This window comes from Coregonus clupeaformis, chromosome 31 (genome assembly GCF_020615455.1).
Source record: "Coregonus clupeaformis isolate EN_2021a chromosome 31, ASM2061545v1, whole genome shotgun sequence".
Classification (NCBI taxonomy): Eukaryota; Metazoa; Chordata; class Actinopteri; order Salmoniformes; family Salmonidae; genus Coregonus; species Coregonus clupeaformis.
The window spans coordinates 26,337,551-26,345,323 of NC_059222.1; positions in this window are offsets into that span (position 1 = coordinate 26,337,551).

The window sequence follows — 7,773 nt, forward strand, 5'->3', positions numbered from 1 at the left end:
ATTTTGAGATTCCAATGACGTAGGAGGGGAAAGCAAATCCAGACGGAAAATATGGGATGAGGGGCCATCTGCTGTCCGTACGGAGCTATAACACGCCTGGTTTATCCGACACTAGTTTTTTTTTAAGCACAACGCGCAGATATTCAGGCTTCGTTTATTCAGCATAAGTATCCCGTCTTCTGTAAAGGGACTCACAACAATGGTGGTAGCCTAAGGTCTGGAAAGAGTTGATCACACAATAGGCTACAGTTTAATTTGGTTCACTTCATATACACAGGCAACCTGTAGAGCCCAGTTTAGTTTCAGCACCACGGACAGCGCCAATGAAAATAACCACTTGGGCAGTGGGCACTGATTCGTCTCATTTACCAGTAGATGCTTAGAGGCATCTAAATAAGATGCCTAGGGGCATCACACGTTCAGCCTGCTGCACAGACGACAGACCCTATAGTCCGGGTCCTTCGCGTCAAAAAGTGATGAGACCGTGACGTGACGGATACAAACGTTAATTTACAGTGGAATGTATTCATGGGACCAAGAAAAAAATTATATATAATGTATCTTTCATCTCTGTGTTTCATAATTTTCCATCAATTTGTAAGAGGCTGAATCTCACCGGAGAAAGCATCTGAGTGAGCGAAACAGCGACCTCTGTCTCTGTGTCTGATGCTGTTTGGTCAAGTATGACATTGTTGCCGCCCCTAGCATTGAATGCAAGGGAAGCTAGCGAGCACTTGGCCTCCCTTGATAAAAAACCGTATAAAATAATAGCCAATCAGACTTGAGCTAAACTGAGCGAGCTCAACTGTGAATGGTCCTGGAGCACCAAAAAAGAAGTGTAAAGGGTAGCCAGTTTGGCATTGGCTTCACTCCAATCACATCACATCAAGAGAAATAGGTCAACTTGAATTGTTGCATCTACTTGTGTTGTTGTCCTAAAATTGTCTATTTCCTAAATTAACCATGGGATGGAGATAGGGATTTGGACTTGTAGTTTTACTTAATTCTCCGTACTAGCCAATGACTATAACGGCAATTCTGATCCAACCATAAATTCATAAATTGTGCCCCTGGACTGAGAGGATGGAAGTTCAATATGTAGCATGTAGAAGGCTAATGTTAACTAGCTAACGTTGCCCATGAAAGGAAGTTAGGCTAGCGGGCAACCATTTTAGCCAGGTAGGGACAACAAAAAATAAAAGCATGTACTGTATGACAGAGTGATAGACCGTTTCGTCAACATGAAAGAGAGGATGGCATTGGCGTTTCTCCACAAGTAGGGTGAGTCAACATGTTTTTTCTACATGCACTAACGCGCAAGCACACACACACACACAAATCAGAACCATGGCCAGCCACATCATATTTAGCTTATGTTGATTGGACTAAATTGTTTCTGGTATCTTTTAGTTGTCACTGTATTAGACTAAGCATAAGTGATTTGATGATGTTGAAATGTTGAAGTTGAAATGGTGCTAGAATAGTGGCGGCAGCTCATGTATTCTTTGCGACGTGGTAACTCTCTGTGGTTCTAAATCAATAGTTGTTTACTAGTCAAAAAATGTCCAAAACATTAACTTGCTTGACCATGCTGTAGGTCATGTAACTGTTTGTTACATGCAATATGCTTTGTAGACTTCACCGGACAGAGGTTGCTCTCCAGTTTTGTGATGAAAAAAAGGTGTGGTTGAATTTATTCTGCCACTGTGTCTTCTTATTGTCTCGGCCTTAGGCCTATATATCAAGGTTGCAAAGCATATGAACAAACAGGTTATAGAGCAAACAACGCAATTATCACAACACAGGTTGTAAAATGGCATTTTTCTTCTGGCTTCCCAAGTGATTTTACCCACACGTTGCTACTGGCGCAAAATTTGGTAGAGATGCTCTTTGGGATGTACAGTGCCTTCAGAAAGTATTCATACCCCTTGACTTATTCCACATTTTGTTGTGTTACAGCCTGAATTCAAAATGGATTAACCCATCTACAGTTGAAGTCGGAAGTTTACATACACTTAGGTTGGAGTCATTAAAACTGGTTTTTCAACCACTCCACACATTTCTTGTTAACAAACTACCGTTTTGGCAAGTCAGTTAGGACATCTACTTTGTGCATGACACAAGTAATTTTTCCAACAATTGTTACAGACAGATTATTTCACTTATAATTGTCACGCCCTGGCTCTGGGGACTCTTAAATGTTGACCCAGGGTGTGGAGTTTCTATATATTATTTTCTATGTTCGTTTCTAGATCGTGTGGATCTATGTTGGCCAGGGTGGTTCCCAATCAGAGGCAGCTGTAACTCGTTGTCTCTGATTGGGGACCATACTTAGGCAGCCTGTTTGGCACTAGTCGGTGTGGGATCTTGTTCTGTAAAGGTTTGTTTTGTGTAACCTAGGACTTCACGTATCGTTTGTTTGTTGTTTTGTCGTGTGTTAAGTACTTAAATAAAATGTACGCTTATCACGCTGCGCCTTGGTCCGTCTCGTACGTAAACGATCGTGACAGAAGATCCCACCAACTAAGGACCAAGCAGCGTGTCCAGGAACAGACAGCCTGGACGTGGGAGGAGATCCTGGACGGGAAGGGATCCTGGACTTGGGAGGAGATTCAGGCCGGAATGGATCGCCGTCCTTGGGAGGAGACTGTGGAGGCGCGCTATAGAGAGGAGCAGCGGCAACGCAGGAGGTGCCGGCCGAGGAGGAAGCCCGAGAGACAGCCCCAATAAATGTTCCTGTCCCTCGCGCCAAGCCAGTGGTGCACGTCGCCAGCCCGGTCCGGCCTGTTCCTGTCCCTCGCGCCAAGCCAGTGGTGCGCGTCGCCAGCCCGGTCCGGCCTGTTCCTGTCCCTCGCGCCAAGCCAGTGGTGCGCGTCGCCAGCCCGATCCGGCCTGTTCCTGCCCCTCGCACCAAGCCAGTGGTGCGCGTCGTCAGCCCGGTCCGGCCTGTTCCTGCCCTTGCACCAAGACAGTGGTGCGCGTCGTCAGCCCGGTCCGGCCCGTTCCTGCTCCCCGCACCAAGCCAGTGGTGCGCGTCGTCAGCCCGGTCCGGCCCGTTCCTGCTCCCCGCACCAAGCCAGTGGTGCGCGTCATCAGCCCGGTGCGGCCCGTTCCTGCTCCCCACACCAAGCCTGTGGTGCGCGTCGTCAGCCTGGTCTGGCCCGCTCCTGCTCCCCGCACCAAGCCAGTGGTGCGTGTCGTCAGCCCGGTCCGGCCCGCTCCTGCTCCCCGCACCAAGCCAGTGGTGCGTGTGTCCAGTCCGGCACGGCCCGTGCCTGTTCCACCGGTGCCTGGTCCGGCACCAGTCAGCTGCTCCACTCCGGAGCCAGAGCAATCCGCTCCACCGGGGTCCGGTCCAACTCCTGTCAGCGGATCCACTCCGGAGCCAGAGGAATCCGCTCCACCGGTGCCCAATCCAGCTCCGGCCAGCGGCTCCAGTCCGGAGCCTGTACAGATCGATCCACCGTCGTCGGGTCCAGCTCCAGTCAGCGGTGCCAGACCAGACCAGGGGCGCAACGGGGAGGTGGAGAGAAAGTAATTTTTCCAACAATTGTTACAGACAGATTATTTCACTTATAATTGTCACGCCCTGGCTCTGGGGACTCTTAAATGTTGAGCCAGGGTGTGGAGTTTCTATATATTATTTTCTATGTTTGTTTCTAGATCGTGTGGATCTATGTTGGCCAGGGTGGTTCCCAATCAGAGGCAGCTGTAACTCGTTGTCTCTGATTGGGGACCATACTTAGGCAGCCTGTTTGGCACTAGTCGTGTGGGATCTTGTTCCGTAAAGGTTTGTTTTGTGTAACCTAGGACTTCACGTATCGTTTGTTTTTTGTTTTGTCGTGTGTTAAGTACTTAAATAAAATGTACGCTTATCACGCTGCGCCTTGGTCCGTCTCGTACGTAAACGATCGTGACAATAATTCACTGTATCACAATTCCAGTGGGTCAGAAGTTTACATACACTAAGTTGACTGTGCCTTTAAACAGCTTGGAAAATTCCAGAAAATGATGTCATGACTTTAGAAACTTCTGATAGGCTAATTGACATCATATGAGTCAATTGGAGGTGTACCTGTGGATGTATTTCAGGCCTACCTTCAAACTCAGTGCCTCTCTGCTTGACATCATGGGAAAATCAAAAGAAATCTGCCAAGACCTCAGAAAAAAATTTGTAGACCTACACAAGTCTGGTTCATCCTTGGGAGCAATTTCCAAATGCCTGAAGGTACCACGCTGCCGTCATACCGCTCAAGAAGGAGACGCCTTCTGTCTCCTAGAGATGAACGTACTTTGGTGCGAAAAGTGCAACTCAATCCCAGAACAACAGCAAAGGACCTTGTGAAGATGCTGGAGGAAACAGGTACAAAATTATCTATATCCACAGTAAAACGAGTCCTATATCGACATAACCTGAAAGGCTGTTCAGCAAGGAAGAAGCCACTGCTCCAAAACCGCCATAGAAAAACTGCGGTTTGCAACTGCACATGGGGACAAAGATCGTACTTTTTTGGAGAAATGTCCTCTGGTCTGATGAAACAAAAATAGAACTGTTTGACTATAATGACCATCGTTATGTTTGGAGGAAAAACGGGGTAGCTTGCAAGCCGAAGAACACCATCCCAACCGTGAAGCACGGGGGTGGCAGCATCATGCTGTGGGGGTGCTTTGCTGCAGGAGGGACTGGTGCACTTCACAAAATAGATGGCATCATGAGGAAGGAAAATTATGTGAATATATTGAAGCAACATCTCAAGACATCAGTCAGGAAGTTAAAGCTTGGTCGCAAATGGGTCTTCCAAATGGACAATGACCCCAAGCATACTTCCAAAGTTGTGGCAAAATGGCTTAAGGACAACAAAGTCAAGGTATTGGAGTGGCCTTCTCAAAGCCCTGACCCTAATCCTATAGAACATTTGTGGGCAGAACTGTAAAAGCGTGTGCGAGCAAGGAGGCCTACAAACCTGACTCAGTTACACCAGCTCTGTCAGGAGGAATGGGCCAAAATTCACCCAACTTATTGTGGGAAGCTTGTGGAAGGCTACCCGAAACGTTTGACAAAAGTTACCAAATATGTCAAATTTCGACTCCAGACCAAAGGACAAATTTCCACCGGTCTAATGTCCATTGCTCGTGTTTCTTGGCCCAAGCAAGTCTCTTCTTCTTAATGGTGTCCTTTAGTAGTGGTTTCTTTGTAGCAATTTGACCATGAAGGCCTGATTCACACAGTCCCCTCTGAACAGTTGATGTTGAGATGTGTCTGTGACTTGAACTCTGTGAAGCATTTATTTGGGCTGCAATTTCTGAGGCTGGTAACTCTAATGAACTTATCCTCTGCAGCAGAGGTAACTCTGGGTCTTCCATTCCTGTGGCGGTCCTCATGAGAGCCAGTTTCATCATAGTGCTTGATGGTTTTTGCGACTGCACTTGAAGAAACATTCAAAGTTCTTGAAATTTTCCGGATTGACTGACCTTCATGTCATAAAGTAATGATGGACTGTCGTTTCTCTTTGCTTATTTGAGCTGTTCTTGCCATAATATCGACTTGGTCTTATTACCAAATAGGGCTGTCTTCTGTATACCCCCCTAACTTGTCACAACACAACTGATTGGCTCAAACGCATTAAGAACGAAATAAATTCCACAAATTAACTTTTAAGAAGGCACACCTGTTAATTTAAATGCATTCCAGGTGACTACCTCATGAAGCTGGTTGAAAGAATGCCAAGAGTGTGCAAAGCTGTCATCAAGTCAAAGGGTGGCTATTTGAAGAATCTCAAATATATTTTGATTTGTTTAACACTTTTTTGGTTACTACATGATTCCTTATGTGCTTTTTTCATAGTTTTGATGTCTTCACTATTATTCTACAATGTAAAAAATAAAGAAAAACCCTTGAATGAGTAGGTGTGTCCAAACTTTTGACTGGTAGTATATAGTACTGGTGTGTGTATATATATATATATATATATATATACACAGTGGGGAGAACAAGTATTTGATACACTGCAGATTTTGCAGGTTTTCCTACTTACAAAGCATGTAGAGGTCTGTAATTTGTATCATAGGTACACTTCAACTGTGAGAGACGGAATCTAAAACAAAAATCCAGAAAATCACATTATATGATTTTTAAGTAATTAATTTGCTTTTTATTGCATGACATAAGTATTTGATACATCAGAAAAGCAGGACTTAATATTTGGTACAGAAACCTTTGTTTGCAATTATAGAGATCATACGTTTCCTGTAGGTCTTGACCAGGTTTGCACACACTGCAGCAGGGATTTTGGCCCACTCCTCCATACAGACCTTCTCCAGATCCTTCAGGTTTCGGGGCTGTCGCTGGGCAATAGGGACTTTCAGCTCCCTCCAAAGATTTTCTATTGGGTTCAGGTCTGGAGACTGGCTAGGCCACTCCAGGACCTTGAGATGCTTCTTACGGAACCACTCCTTAGTTGCCCTGGCTGTGTGTTTCGGGTCATTGTCATGCTGGAAGACCCAGCCACGACCCATCTTCAATGCTCTTACTGAGGGAAGGAGGTTGTTGGCCAAGATCTCGGGATACATGGCCCCATCCATCCTCCCCCTCAATACGGTGCAGTCGTCCTGTCCCCTTTGCAGAAAAAGCATCCCCAAAGAATGATGTTTCCACCTTCATGCTTCACGGTTGGGATGGTGTTCTTGGGGTTGTACTCATCCTTCTTCTTCCTTCAAACACGGCGAGTGGAGTTTAGACCAAAAGCTCTATTTTTGTCTCATCAGACCACATGACCTTCTCCCATTCCTCCTCTGGATCATCCAGATGGTCATTGGCAAACTTCAGACGGGCCTGGACATGCGCTGGCTTGAGCAGGGGGACCTTGCGTGCGCTGCAGGATTTTAATCCATGACGGCGTAGTGTGTTACTAATGGTTTTCTTTGAGACTGTGGTCCCAGCTCTCTTCAGGTCATTGACCAGGTCCTGCTGTGTAGTTCTGGGCTGACCCCTCACCTTCCTCATGATCATTGATGCCCCACGAGGTGAGATCTTGCATGGAGCCCCAGACCGAGGGTGATTGACCATCATCTTGAACTTCTTCCATTTTCTAATAATTGCGCCAACAGTTATTGCCTTCTCACCAAGCTGCTTGCCTATTGTCCTGTAGCCCATCCCAGCCTTGTGCAGGTCTACAATTTTATCCCTGATGTCCTTACACAGCTCACTGGTCTTGGCCATTGTGGAGAGGTTGGAGTCTGTTTGATTGAGTGTGTGGACAGGTGTCTTTTATACAGGTAACGAGTTCAAACAGGTGCAGTTAATACAGGTAATGAGTGGAGAACAGGAGGGCTTCTTAAAGAAAAACTAACAGGTCTGTGAGAGCCAGAATTCTTACTGGTTGGTAGGTGATCAAATACTTATGTCATGCAATAAAATGCAAATTAATTACTTAAAAATCATACAAATGTGATTTTCTGGATTTTTGTTTTAGTCTCTCACAGTTGAAGTGTACCTATGATAAATATTATAGACCTCTACATGCTTTGCAAGTAGGAAAACCTGCAAAATCGGCAGTGTATCAAATACTTGTTCTCCCCACTGTATATTATTATAAACATCTTTATTCCCTTCACAAATGGCAAACTCATCATGCTTATCACACTTCCATGGCTTGATATAAGGTAATTGACCTCGAGAATCATAAAATATATATTTAACCACCAAGTGAATTGATTAAGGCATAATTCTAATGTCATAATTTTCAAACATTCAGTCACTTGTTGATATTTTGC